The following is a 15,685-nucleotide window of genomic DNA, read 5'->3' on the forward strand; positions in this document are numbered from 1 at the left end:
CTGGGCATTAAAGTTGTGGCCAAGACTGTCTCTGTCTTTCTCACTTCCTGAAGTGCAGTTCCCAACAAGCTTTGGGATGGAGAAGGAAGACTAAGGAAAGGAAGATAATCTTTGTGGAATAAAATTGGAGGCCTGATTGCTCTTGAAGTTGCACCAGCAGGGAATGTGCTAGTGGTGCCCAGTCTTTCAGCTTTCTGCCTACCTTACTGTTCATGCATCACTGGGACAGTGACAAATTGAAATTGGGGTAGAAGAACATTTGTATGAGACAAGAGGAAGTATGCCAGTGCCTCATTGCCCAAGTGTGTGTGTGTGTGTATGCCTCCCAGAGGAAGAGAGAGCATGGGGGTAGGAAAGGTGTGAAGAAAATAATCTGTGGGGATAATGGCAAGAATTAAGGGGAATTTTACCTTGCAAAACAGGCTATAAGACTGATGAGCAAATGAAAAATGAGTGGTCTATGACTTTGATAGAGAAGTAACAATGGTGTGAATATGGTCCATGCAGGGAATGGCTATGGTGGTGGTGATAGAAGAGATTCACCAAAAGGAAGATTGTACAAAAATGAATCACAACATGGAATTTCTTTAACTCCTTAATTGCTTAAAATTTAATTTTTGGGGGGGGGGGGGAATTAACTGTTGAAATTTATAAAAACATTGTTGCATTCAAATGGTCCACTTATGAATTGCTTGGATGAGTATGGATTGTTCAATTCAGCAGAGATGACCAGAAAAGCATCGTGCATGCTTCCTATATATGTTGCATTTAATTTCATTTAAAGGGAAGGTAATAGCTATGTGGACTTGTGGAGTGAGCAACAATATAAATGATTCTCACTATGGTAATGACCAGGGTGCTTTGTCTCTAGCACAAGGTGCCGGAATGCTGAATGTGGTGGGTGTGGGGTTATTTAAGGCTTGATCACCCTCTCATGTTCCTCTCTTAATTTCTAGGTGATTATGGCAAGACTGCAGGTCTTGTGGCCATAGTATGGTGTACTGGGCAGCATGCTTGGCCCAAAGTTGTCATTTGGGGCCTCAACTGGAGTTGAGTGGTGTTGCCACTGTGGAGTGGTTTGTGAGAAGGGCCCTCCAGTGGAGCAGCCTGATGCTTCATTTGTTTGAGGAGCTCACTGGGCTGACTCCTGACATGTTAGTCATTCACTTAGGGCAGGGGTAGGCAACCTTTTTGAGCCGGGGGCCGGGTTGCTGTCCCTCAGACAACTGGGGGGCCGAAGACAAAAAATAAATAATTAATTTTTTTTAAAAAAATTACATAAATAAATAAACCGGGACAAATGTAGGACAAAATTTTCAAATGGAGGACACTTTTTTTTAAAAATGGAAGGCACGCGAAAAAAATTGCTGATTTTTTAAAAAATGTTAATATAAATGCATGTTTCTGAGGCTTCTATAGACAATTGCCCCCCTTGCTTGCCGCTTGCTCCCCCTTGCTCGCCTCCTCCTGATAGGCCAAAGGCCCCACACCCTCACGCGAAAGGCCAAAGGCTCCGGCGGCAATCGGCAGCAGGACCGGGCTGGGGCCGGTCCCAAGGCCTTGCCGGGCCGCATCTGGCCCGTGGGCCGCAGGTTGCCTACCCCTGACTAAGGGGAATAGCTTAGGTTGCTGAAGGGTAACACCCTGGTTTTACAACAGTGAAAGAATTTTAGCAATTAGTCATTAGCCTGGGGTTTCCCATGTTGTGTGGTGTAGGGAAAGTAATCCCAAACATATTGACCTTGCCTGCAGAAAGGTCATCATTTTGGGCCACATTCCCTCACATCCTGCCAAAGTTTGGACAGAGATCTGCAGTGCTAATGGTGATCAGTGCTGGTCTGTCAGGTGGGCAAAAGGGACTAAGCAATTACTTGTCCCTGGCAGGTTATGGGAGAAGATATAAGTCTTCAGTGATCATCTCTGGCACTTTTTGGTGTAGGGTAAGACTCTGAAACCTCCTCTTATAGGGTTCTGAGGCCTGGGATAGGGGTGGGGAAGGAGGCTACCATTGAGGTTAATCTGGGAGCTGGGCTCTCATTTGTAGAGACCTGAGGCTTGGGTGGGAGTCCCTTGGATTACCTTCCCATTATGGTTGGGCAAGGAGCAACCCAAATATTTGGATTGCACTTTGGAATGAAGTGTTTCACCCAAGAGAAGGCAGAGAAAGTTTTCAAGGGGTTGACATCTGGCCTCAGCTGGTAGCTCCCCACTCTTGCTTCATTTCCAGGCCGACATGACTTAAAATAGGTTAGATCAAATAAAGTGACCCTTGTTTAACTCAATTTTCCATTATTATTACAAAGATGTAACAATTGACATGAATAGCGGTTACAGAAATAGAATTAATTCTGGAACAGGATCAGGACCATCTAGCTGTAAATTAACTGAAAAGGGACAATTATATGGCCAGTTTGGCACATGATGTATATTTATTTAAACATTTTTGCAGGACATTAATTTATTTAGTTCAGCCTTATCCCACAATTTCAATATGGAAGTAGTTGCCTTGCCTTCAGATTTCAAGAAATTTGAATTCTTTTAATTTTGCATATGCATACTGATTAGCATGTGCAAGTTCTTTAAAAATCATTATCCTCCTTTATCTTCTTTTGTGTAGCTAAATGTCCTTCATTTTCGCAATCTATAAGAGCCACCCAATCTCTGACATTGAACATAGTAGCCTCGGAAAATGTCTATTAATCCTGTTTCAGTAGCCTTATCCTTTTGATTGTGAAAAAAAAAACAACCTTTAAAGCTGTCCCAAGTCAAGCCCTTCACTCCATCTTTTGTGCATTGTGGGAAAAATCACTTCCTTTTACTTGTTGTGTATTTGCTACCTCTACATTACCATTTTTATCTTTGTGGATGTATGTAGTTCAGCACACAGCTAAAAAAACACGACTTACCACTGCCAATTTCAGTTTGAATTCGGGATACATCCAGATTTTATTGAATGCATCTGTCTGCTGATGCTGCCGGCCGAGTTCAGCCCAGCTAACCTCTGGCTACAATCCATGCTGAGTCAGCCAGCCTCTTTTCAAAACCAGGAAGCTCTAGCTTTGCAAATCGGCCAGCTGAGCTCAGATTCTAGCCGGATGTTACCCTGGATTCACCCGGATGGCAGCACCAGCAGCAAAATGCATGCGATAAAATCTGGATGTATCCTGAATTTGAATTTAAATTGGCAGCAGTAAGTCACATTTTTTTGGCTGTGGGTTAAACTCCTATTTTTACTGGTGTAGGTGGAACAGGAACTCATACTTAGGTAGATTTGTCTGCATCTAGTTTTCTTTCCACAGCCCTGAACAACAGATGCTTATGCTGGCTGTTATCTGGTTGTGAAGAGACAGATCACAGTCACTTTTTATTAGTTCATTGTGATAATTTGTATTTGACTTGGAAGAAGCCCTTCATCCTGTTAGAATCAATGTGAACAACCAAGGCTGACATGAAGGGATCTCTGCCAAGGGGAATTATTTTCTTGCAGACACTTACATACTCTTGACTCTGAACTCCTTCATCATTTAATCTGTATTTCTTTCAAGCCGCTACAGGAAAAAAATTCTTTGGATTGTAGCATAAGTAGTGAAACACACATAGCATGTTTTTTTTTCCAGTCCCCCCCCCCCGCCCTTAAGTTTTGGTTAAATTAACTGTTTCCTTGCATTTCGACAGGCTTACATAACTATAAGTGTTACCATTCTTTCTACTTGAACAATCTCATATAGGGATACTGTTTGAATTGTCCTTATATGGTGTGACAGTTTTAAAGAAGTCTATGTGTTGCCAAATATTTTTTTCAAAGATGTAAGCATATTCATTAGAGAGCCAGCATGATGGAATGGTTAGAAAGGGAGACTTGGACTCTGGAAAACTAGATTCAAGCTATTCCTGCTTGACCAGGAAAACCTACTGGGTTAGTAAGGAAAGTCACACTCTCTCGGCCTTGGAGGAAAGCAGTGACAAACCTCTTCTGAACAAATTTTGCTGAAAAACCCTGGGATAGTTTCAACTTGAAGTGATTTCAAGGCCCACAGAAGCAGAAGCAGCAACAAGAAGTATATGCATTACCTTGTGAAATACCCATTTTGATTCATTTCAACTTTATTATAGTGCAGCCCCTTTCTGTATCCTCATGGGAACTCTTCCAGACATAAGCATGGAGAAAAATTAGTGTGTGGTAAACAGACAGAGAGCTCTCTGTCTAACAATCATGAAAGTGTTAGCAGAACAATTTAGTGTATCCCCAAAGTGTTTGACTTCTGCATCACTGATTATGTGCTGACATTATATCTAATGATACAATGTCATACTTGACTAGGTTTTTTTTTTACAAACTATGAAGCTATGTATGAAATGAATAAGCTAATGTTTCCAGTTAAATAAGCATGAAACTTCAAAAACAAAATAAGGCTTAGAATTTCCCTATGTCTTTGCTATTTGTGATTTGAAGGAGACTATGAGAAATATTTGGGGGAAATGCAAACACAACAATAATGAAAAATCAGTGATGCCTTTTTAGCCAAGGCAAAACTAGTAATATTAACTCAAGTACATATTGTAGCTGAATTTAGACATCATACATTGAGGACTTTAATTTATTTGTGTTCTTCATGAATAATGAGGACAACAAGAGAATAACATTATGAATAAGGATCAGACACCACCTCGAAAGTTTCTTTTCAGAAGAATAAATAAGCTTACATGATGAAGCTATCTGTATCTGAACAGTACTCTATTATGGATGAAGTCATTATACTCATATTCCTCGAAAACTAATTTTTTAAGGCCTGGGACTACAGGTCAGAAAATGAGAGCTGCTGAAATGCCCCTGGTGTGACTGTAGACAGACTCTTAAGTTCTTTATACTCCATCATTCAAATAATTGTTCTTGACAAACATTTATATTTTAACTATTACCAAGAAGAAATTCAGCAGCATGGAAATAACTTTTCATTAAAACAAACAAGCAAACAAACAAAAGTGCTGTGGATTTGTCCTGGGAATGCTGTTTGTATGAGTGAGCATTTAGAATGTGGTCTAACCAAAGTTAATCTACCGGTCCTTAGTTGAACATGTCCTTTTTTGGGAAATAGGAATTCAAGTGTGTTTAATATTGCTTGGATAAACTGTCCACTGCCTTTACCTTGGACCTGTGATCAGTCACATTTCAGTTCATGTTTGTTTGTGGAAAATTAGGCAGAAGAGGGAGTTTATCTGCAGATGCTCTATTTTTCAGTGTCTGTAATACATAGGGAATCCCCTATAGAGTACCATCTGACACTACAGATTGAATTTCTATTCTGAGATAGTTTTCTAATATCCAAGTGACAAATCTCATGCCCTTTGCACATAAGTAGTGATCAAGAGCATAGATACAACTTTAGTGGCAGAACGTAAAAGTCTGTACCTAATAAGTGATGACAAAGCTAGGATACATCATCTTTTTTAAATGATGTTTTTCTCTCTGTTTTCAACTCCCTTCCCACTGCCACCAAACACTCTTATTCTGCTGTTCAGTGGAAGATTGTCACTGGGATTTTATCAAACCAATATAATTCACAGATGTAGTGGTGTGAACCCAGAGAGATGCCCCTAGAGTGTACATAACAAAACAACACTCCCTCACAAATAAAAATGCAAAAATACTCGCAGCTGTGTTCTTTTGTGTATTCAGTGCAAGTACTTTCAATAAAAATGCCTCAGCAGCATTTTTGCAAGTTGTTGTGCAATGTTACTTTGTTGATTCATGCAATATTATAATACCAGAAAGAAAACAAAGGATTCATGTGAATCAGCAGCCCAAAGAAACTGTTGAAGGTGTTGTATACACATCCTTTGAGACTTCAGCCTTATACATGATTATGTATACAATTATATACAGGATGGTACTGTGAGCATGAGCCCCTATTAAATCCACCAGGGCTTGTTTCCAAGTTGACAAAAATGGAATCTCATTGTAAATAAATAACAAAGAAGATGATGGAAGGTAATTTTGTAAATGAAAGAAATTTGACCTCTTGAACTACTTTCTTCTGTTGTACCAAACTCCAGGGCCAAACTAGGTAAAATACCATTAATGCAATTAGCAAGTTTTTTTCATAATAAATTGCAGATAGGGGAGATTTGATCCAGATGTGTGTGTGTTTGTGTATGTGCACACACATGTGTATGCATTCACATGGTGAAGTGTGACACACACAAAAAATACCCCATACTAGATAGGGAATACAATGAGGCCAAAAAGTTAAACCACTCTTTTCTCATACATGTAACCTTCCAATTTACATTTTAAAATCCATTCATGGATTACCTAATTTCCTAAGGTTCAGGCTGCTTGTATTTGCTATGCTCTTCATCAAGGTCAACAATATCAACATCATCATTATTATTATTAACCTTTATTTATGAAGCGCTGTAAATTTACACAGCACTGTACATGCAATCTTTTTAGTTAGACGGTTCCCTGCCCTTGGGCTTACAATCTAAAAAGACATGACACAGAAGAAGAAGGGAGTGGTGGCGGGAAAGGGTAAGAGGTCCAGCAGTTCCTCTCTACCTTCAAGGCCTGGACCAAGGCAGATGGACTGGAGGGAGGGCTTGGGTTCTTAATGGATGGTTAATCTTCATCCAGGGAAAATACATACTCTCATATATTAAAAGCACTATAAGGCAAAAAACAGAAAACATAATAGGGTAACTCATTGTGGGATAACAAAAAGAACATTGTTCCACAGGTTTTCATAGGACTAGAGGTGGCATATTGTCTGTTTTACTATATTTTATGATATATTAAATAAAAGGTAAACAGGTACCATAAATGTTGTTAACTGTGCCTGTACTTCTCAATAGCTTCACCGCAAATTCCAGTCCCATAGATGTGCTCTTCACCAATTTAAAGAAAAAATGTTACGATATCTTCCTGTTTGCCACCAATACAAGATGAACTTTAGGACACATAAAGACAGTAAGATCTTTATGTTGCAAGGACAAACTGTCGTAACAGAATAACGATAATAGATCCAATCCATGGATTACAAGGGACTGTTAGGTTAGTAATTGCACTAACCATTGGACAAAAGATCTGGACTTGACCATCACAATTACACAGAGGTGAGCTTCTCCAGCATTGACCACTTAAAATTTTCATTAATTTTTTCCAGACAAAATTGAGTAAGGTGCCATCTGTTGAATGTTCTTGGATCGCAAGGGAAATATATCTAAAAGGAGGTTTCAGCCATAATGTGCACCAGGCGCCTTCACTATTTTCAATGAGAATCCCTTTCTCATGCATGCTTATCATCTATAAAGTTGCAATATGGCATTTCAGTACATGAAAAAGAACTTAGAGGTCATATCTTTTCTACAGTTCAGTGCTGACAGTAATAATTCCTCAAAGTGTATTATGGATTACATTTTTACTTAAGACACAACTATGAGGTGGATGCTTTTGTTTGTTTTATCTCCTGCCATTTCCCCAATATGGGGCCTAAAGTGGATTACCATATAAGATTAAAACAAAATACAATTAGAATAACATTTGATATAATTGTTTTGAAAAATTAAAATGATTCTATTAAAAATTTAAGACAGTTTAAAATATGCTATAGGTATAACTTTTAAAACATCATAAATGATTCCTTCAAATACTTGTTTGGGGAGTACTGGTACTTATATAGGTTCTCTTTCTTCCAACCGCTGAAAAACTCAAGAGGAAATGTGATATGTCCATGAATTGTAGCCTAAGAAGATATCAAGAGTAAAAATATTTGTTTTAATTGTTGTTATAATTGTCTGATCTTCTGCATGCATCCTTGTCTATAAATCACATGAAGTCCAGTGAGACTTCTTGCCAATTAAACACCCACTCTGGATGGGATGTGCATTTGGGCCCTGTTGGAAAAGACCTCATAGAATCATAGAGTTGGAAGAGACCACAAGGGCCATCCAGTCTGATCCCCTGCCATGCAGGAACTCTCAGTCAAAGCATCCCTGACAGATGGCCACCCAGCCTCTGTTTAAAGACTTCCAAGGAGGGAGACTCCACTACACTCTGAGGGAGTGTGTTTCACTGTTGAACAGCCCTTACTGTCAGGAAGTTCCTCCTAATGTTGAGGTGGAATCTCTTTTCCTGGAGCTTGCATCCATTGCTCCGGGTCCTAGTCTCTGGAGCAGCAGAAAACAAGTCAACTCCCTCCTCAGGACAACATCCCTTCAAGTATTTAAACAGGGCTATCATATTACCTCTTAACCTTCTCTTCTCCAGGTTAAACATCCCCAGCAGACCTCAGATGATCTGAACAGACTAGCTGGAAAAGTCAGCTTCCGGGTAGCTTGGGGACATGGCATGCCCAAGATGGCTGAAAGCTGCCCGGTTGATCAGATGGGGGCAGCTTCAATCTTCTCTGGGGCTTGGTGTTTTGATGATGTGTGTTACTGGAGTGCCTGGAAGCCACTTGGGGTTTGTGCCAGGGCCACCTAAGGCAGCCCAAAACTGACCCAATTAGTAGTGGATCTTTTCTGCTCCTATGTGGGCTGGGGCAGGAGAGCACCTTCAGGACTGTGGCATGTGTTTGCTTTTGTTCTGAGGCATCTTGGGCATGAGTGGCTTCAAACTGCCCCTTCGTGGCTGTCTCTTTTACCCCAAAGTCTAAACATAGTTAATTAATGGCCACAGGAATGTATACATGTCAACAAATTTATGATCAATGTCTTTTGAATTGTGTATACACAAAGTGCTTCTGACTCCTCCCCTTTTGTGAAACACAGCAAAATCTGATACCAGAATGAATGCTTTTTAATACTTTGATAATTGTGGTAAATAAAATCATTTTACTGCCACAGCAAGCAAGTAGAATGTGGAAATGCAGAACTGTCTCATGTAATCAACTTCGACTAAATGCAGTCTTCCAAACTCTTTGTTGAAATTGTCAAAATGATTGATAGATTGTGAAGTTATTGAAGCAGAAGAAAGCCAAAATTGTCAAATCAAATTATTTAAAGATCAAAGATATTTGTCTGAAATCTATCTTTTCAAAAGAAAATGTGTATGAAGATCTGGTGTAAAAAAAAAAAAGTATAAATATTGGTGTTCCTGCGTCTATCATCCACTCATCAGCTTATCATTTGACTGATGAACAATATTTATTGTAGTTTACATTTCATTACCACAGCATGAAAAGGAGAGGAAATATTATTGCCTATCACTTTGATGTGTTTACATTGGGTAATCTATTTCTTAATCATGGCATGCTCAGTTAAACAAGTTTATGACCGACTAAAATCAATATAATTTTAAGTGCTTTAACTAGGTCCAGGAATGCAGCCTAAGGGTTTTCCATATCTATATGGATCCATAATATCCATTTCCTATTATACTGAAGTGTTCACATACCATGTTAATAGCCCTAAAAAAAATCTGAAGAATAAACCCATAAACAACATGATCATCACCATTTGCACCAGCATTTAAAAAGGAATGGCATAATCACTAAGGCCTTTTCAATCACATGGGGAAAAAATGGCAACTTACTGCTTTGATTGCAGCTATCATCACATTTAAGTCTTTCATGAGACTTGGGGCTACTGTCCCCATCAAGCTCCCTTCTCATCTTGTCCCTTAACTCCACCCTCCCTCCTTCCCTGATATGCCTTTCTTTGTTTTATTTTTTTTTAACTTTTGTTGCACAGTTTTAGAGCTCCACAGCTCTAATTTAACATTTTAATAATAATAAAAACAAAAACATTGAGGCTGCAGAGCTCCAAAACTGGGCAAAAACCTTAAAAATTATGAGGGGGGGGAAGGGGACAGTGACACCACATGTCTGCCAATCATGCAAGTGCCCCAGGAATGTCTTTCCACACCTAGGGCATTGTGCGATTGGCAGCTCATTCACAGATTTCCCCCGTGAATGAGAAGGGATGGCAGGGGACAGGACAGGGATGAGAGGGAAGTGGCATCATGCAATCATCATTGCTGATCCTGCTTCCCTCCCAATGAAATCATGGATTAAAAGCCCTAAAAGTCAACATGAGTTTCTCAAAGACTAATCTGATCTCTCTCTCTCTTTTTTTTTTTTTAATAAAGTTACTAGCTTGATAGATGAAAGGAATACTGTGGAAGTGGCCTATCTTGATTTCAGTAAGACTGTTGACAAAGTCCCCCAGCAAATTCTTGCAAACCACCTAGTAAAATGTTGCTTAGACAGTGCAACTGTTAGATGGAATTGTAATTGGTTGACCAACCAAACCTAAAGGGTGCTCAGCAATGGCTGCTATTCATCCTGGACAAAAGTGACTATTTGGGTGCCACAAGTTTCTGTCCTGGGCCTAGTGCTAGTCAGCATCTATCCACAACTTGGATGAAAGAATAAAGGGCATGCTTATCAAATTTGCAGATGACACCAAATTAGGAGGAGTAACTAATACCCCAGAGGAGAGGAACAAAATTCAGAATCGCCTTAACTGAATAGAAAGCTGGGCTAAAACTAACAAAATGAATATCAATGGTGAGCAATGTAAAGCTACTGCACTTAGGCAGAAAAAAAATGAAATGCATAGATATAGAATGGGGGACACCTGGCTTAACAAGACTACATTTGAAAGGGATCTCGGAGTCCTAGTAGACCACAAGCCGAACCTGAGTCAACAGTAGAATGTAGAAGCTTTAAAAAGCCAATGTGATTTAGACTGCATCAGTATAAGCATAGTGTCTATATCAAGGAAAGTAATAATGCCACTCAATTCTGCCTTGGTCAGGCCTCACCTGGAATACTGTGTCCAGTTCTGGGCACCACAATTCAAAAAGAATGTTGACAAGCTGGAGAGAGTCCAGAGGAGGGTAACCAAAATGGTGAAGGGTCTGGAAACTATGCCTTATGAGGAGACACTTAGGTTGTTAGGTATATTTAGCCTGGAGAAGAAAAGGTTAACAGGTGATGTGAAATCCTTGCATAAATATTTGATAGAATGTCATACTGAAAATGGAGCAAGTTTGTTTTCTGCAACTCCAAAGAACAGGACCTGAAGCAACCGATTCAAACAAGAAAAGAGATTCCACCTAAACATTAGGAAAAACGTCCTGACAGTAAGAACTGTTCAACAATGTGGTGTGGTGGTGTAGAATGTGGTGCAATCTATTTCTTTGGAAGTTTTAAACAGAGGCTGGATGTTCATCTGTTGGGAGTGCATTCCTGCATATTAGGGGTTCAGTTTGATGGTCCTTGTGGTCTCTTACAACTCTGATTCCATGATCATTACCATCCTCCACTTAATATTTATTTAAGAATGCCCAGGAAATTCCTTCCTTCCTTCCTTCCTTCCTTCCTTCCTTCCTTCCTGTATATATATAACATATTGGTGAACAGGCTGTTTGAGCAAAATGGCATAGGGCACCACCTCATTGTCTTGTTGTCCCATGCAGTCCTATGTTTTTCATTAAATCACTTAATGGCTTTACTTGCTGGCACTAAAGGAAATGACAGAGAATGTTCAGAGTCATTTAATATATCAGGAGACCTTGGGCGGTTGGTGAATGGTGGGGCAAATCTTCTGGGTATTCTTACTGAAGAATGCAAAGACATACATTTAGGATGGGGCTATCATCTTGGAACATTGGAAAATAAAGGTTAAGGAATTTATTTGTAGTTGATGTGGAATGAAATGGAAAACCAGTAAAGATATTTGAGGAGTTGCATCACAGAATTTGAAAGTTATGAACAAACAAGAGGTGAATGATATGAGAAGTAAAGAAAGTGGGATTGCAATAAAAATAGACTAGAAGGAGACACCTGTAATATCTCAGGCAGAGGAAAACCAGAGCATGAAACAACACTGGATTATTTTTTTTAAAAAAAATGCTTCCCCCAATCCCATTCTTGCTCCTCATATACTATAATTGAAATTACGTTATTATGCTCTTATGAGGCTTTGTGGTCACCTTTTACAATTCAACCCAACCTGCAATATAGAACTGAGCTATCCCTTGACATTAATTTTGGATTAATCTTTTGCCTTTACTTTTTAATATTTTTTTTTAAAGTGCACTTTTTTCTTTTTTAAAATCATACATAAAATTATGGCTCCTATCTTCCCAGATTTCCAGAGAAGAGTATGAACTCCCCTTTGGTTTTTGAAGAAACAAGGAAAACTCCATCATTTACTGGATATCATTAAGTTTTCCTTGAAAAAAATCAGTATCTTCTTCAGTGAAAGTCTGGCTGATTAGAAATTCAAGAATAGATGGCTATATAAAATTTAAGGTCAACCCTCATTAGCTGAAGTAAGTATATCCCATGCATTCACCATTCCAGGTCACTGAATATCTGGGGTTCCTTGTAGGTCAGATGAAGAACAGAAGGTAGAATTGTGTGGAATGTTAGGATTGTATAGATATTGGACTTTTATTGGGGAATTGTGATTTTATCTGCTGTATGATACTGCCCAATGCACTGCTTGGAGCTGTTCTTGCTAAGCATATATTTGTGATAGAGATTTGAAATGTCATGTCACTGTGTTCAGATTGAATAAATGCCATGATTAAATACAGAAGAGCTGTGGGGTGGCTTTCCTGGAAATCTGTAGCCAATGTTAAAATGGTATCTCTCAGATGTAAATACAGTTTCTTTGTTAATTCAGTTCCCGTTTCTTTTCTAATGCATCAGTTTACACAAGAGCCATTTAACTTAGAACTCAGGCTGCATCTACGCTGCAGAAGTAATGCTGTTTAACATAATATTAACTACTATGGTTCAAAGCTATGGAATTCTGGGAATTTTAATTTGTTTGTGGCACCAGAAATCTCTGAGAAAGAAGGCTAAATGTCTCACAAAACTACAGTTCCCAGAATTTCATAGCACTGTGCCATGGCACAGAGCAAAAACAGAAAAACATTATCCTTTTGTTTCAAATCTGCTTATATTACTTGTCACATAATATAGGAGAACCAATCTATGATGTGGCCTTATTTGCTGTTTTCTGGACTCCTTACTTGAAATAGGGTATTACTGAGGTAGAAAAATTGCAGCAAACAGCAACCAAAATGATGACAGTTACAGGACTGAAGCACCTTCCCTCTGAGAAAAGGCCTGTGTGTGTTCAGAAGATGGAAATCGAATTCTCTCAGTCAGTCAGACATCATAAAAACTGTGGTATCTTTTACACTACAGAGTAAAAACACTTTCGTAGCACTTCATCTGCCAAGCCTGCATCCTACTGAATTCTGGAATTTGTAGTCTGGTGAGACATGAGAACTCTCTGTTAGTGAATTTTAAATACCTCACCAAATTACAAATCCCAGGATTCCATTAGAGTCAATGCTGTTGAAGTGCTATCAAAGGCCCCGTACAGACAGGCCAAAATAAAGCTGCTTCGGGTCACTTTGGAGATATGCTGTTTAAATGATGCATGTGTCCTAAGAGTCTGGAAGCTGCACCAAAGCCATGCTCCAGTCCTAAGGACTGGAACTTGGCTTTGGTGTGGCTTGGCGTGGCTTCCAGACTATTAGGATGCATGCATCATTTAAACAGCATACCTCCAAAGTGACCCGCAGCAGCTTTATTTTGGCCTGTCTGTATGGGCCCAAAGTTCTGCAATTGAGCAGTGTGAATCACACAATAGAGTTATCTCATGAAATGACTGATTAATAGTTTCAAAACAGATAAAATATTTTTGTTACATTATGCATAATTGGCTCAGGGGATTCACTGCAAAAATATGTTATGGAGCCACTGGCTTTGATGATTAGTAAAAGAGTTTTTTTAAAAAAAAAATTCAATAGTTGTTAACCATTCTAGCCTCTCACTTCAGAGATTGCCGGGTAGTAGTGGTGGTGCTGGTGAGATCAGGAAGTACTACTTCCCTTATAACCTGCTCATGAGTTTCCAGAAGCATTGGGCTAGGAACTATAAAGACCTTTCATTCAATCCAGGCGATGTCTTCTTGAGATTTTATGTCTTAATTTCATAAGCAAAGTTAGGAATTTTTTAAGTAAATTTTTATTGAACTTTTCCACACATAAACAGATATCCATAAAAACATAAAAATCATACAAATAATCTGATATTATTTTACAACTAAACATTATCCTCTAAAAAAAACCCTACCTATACACTTCCATCTTTACTTTCTATTTACTTCCTTGTCCTTCTTCTATTGTCTCGTAACCTTCCTTACTTTACCTTTACCTTCCCTATTCTCCACCTTCTTCAAGTCTATCCTTTCAACTATCATCCTTTTCTCCTTCTCACTCTAACCCTGTCACTCTCCTTCCCTTCTCTCTCTTTCTCCCTCTCATACTTCCAGCCACTTTTTTATACCTTCTACTCTCATACTTTAACCTTCTTTCACCTACTTTTCCATTCATACCATCCTTCCTTCCTATCAAGTGCTAATGTGTTTTTAAACAGTATTCTTGACTTTCTGTATCCTTCTTATTCTTTGCTACCTCATCTATATTTGTACTCTCTCTCTTCTACCTTATCAGGATATCTTGTTCAGCTTACTTTATACTATTTCATATTCTATTTGTTTCCTCTTACTTATATCAAATCTTTTTCTTATCCCTGTTTTACCCATAGTTGAACGGGAGAACAAGAGTACAGTGGTGAGATTAATGATAGCAAAAAAGTGGAAAGACCAGGGAGATTTACAAATACAAGATTGGTATAGAGAGATATGAAAAATAGCAATTAATGATAAGTTAACTAGTGGAATTAAGTTTAGAAGAGGAATAATCAAGAGAAATGATTTCGAAGTAATATGGAAAACATTTGTACAAAAGGTTTTAGTAAAAGAAGGAGGTGTCTTACCACCAGAGGAAGAGCTACAATTCTGGAGGAAGAGTAATAAGAAGATATTAGGCTCTGGTGATGGGGAGCACTTGGGGGAAGGGGGAAACTGGGGGAGGGGGAAATTATGAAAAGTATATGATGAAAAGAAATATGAATTAGATTTAGATAAAGTACTAAAGAATGGAATATAAAGGGATATATTATATGTATGGGGGATAGTATGTAAAAGTTTTTATATATTATTGTAATGCGAATTAACCAATATTTTGTTTTATCAATTTATTATAATAACATTTATTAATTTCATTCTACCAATAAATATTTAAAAGAAAAGAAAAAAAGAAAAAGAAACAAAACTAATTACACAGTTGTCCCTCTGCATCCTAAGGGGGAGGCGGGATAAAAATAATATATATATTAAAGAGTACAGTGGACCCTTGCTATATGCTGGGGTTTGGTTCCAAGATCTCTTGTAGATAACAAAATCCGTGGATGTTCAAGTCCTATTAAATATAATGACATAGCAAAATGGTGTCCCTTATAAAAAATGGAAAATCAAGGTTTGATAGTTGAAATTTATACTTTTTTGGAACATTTTCAAACCGTGGATGCTTGAATCTGTGTATAAAAAATCCTTGTATAATAAGGGCCGACTGTATTACTATTATTGTTACTATTGTTATTGTTCTCTTTCCTCCTCCCCATTATAGCTATCTCACCCCACATATCTTTCAGATAATTTGATACCATGGTCTTCTTTGACCTTACCTAAAGAATGACCTCCTAATAACTGTGTTCGATCCATCCATTCAATAGCATCGTATAGCTTCAACAACCAATCTTATTTGCTCAGGATAGACCTGGATTTCCATTTTTGTGAAAAAAATATCCTTGTC

General features: G+C 38.4%; 1 protein-coding gene across 3 annotated transcripts in view; it reads left to right on the forward strand.

Annotated features, from left to right (window-relative positions):
- Positions 1 to 15,685, forward strand: part of FSTL4 (follistatin like 4) — a 615,437-nt gene that overhangs the window by 186,966 nt on the left and 412,786 nt on the right. The gene's annotated exons all lie outside the window — the stretch shown is intronic.

Source organism: Sceloporus undulatus, chromosome 2 (assembly GCF_019175285.1).
Source record: "Sceloporus undulatus isolate JIND9_A2432 ecotype Alabama chromosome 2, SceUnd_v1.1, whole genome shotgun sequence".
Classification (NCBI taxonomy): domain Eukaryota; kingdom Metazoa; phylum Chordata; class Lepidosauria; order Squamata; family Phrynosomatidae; genus Sceloporus; species Sceloporus undulatus.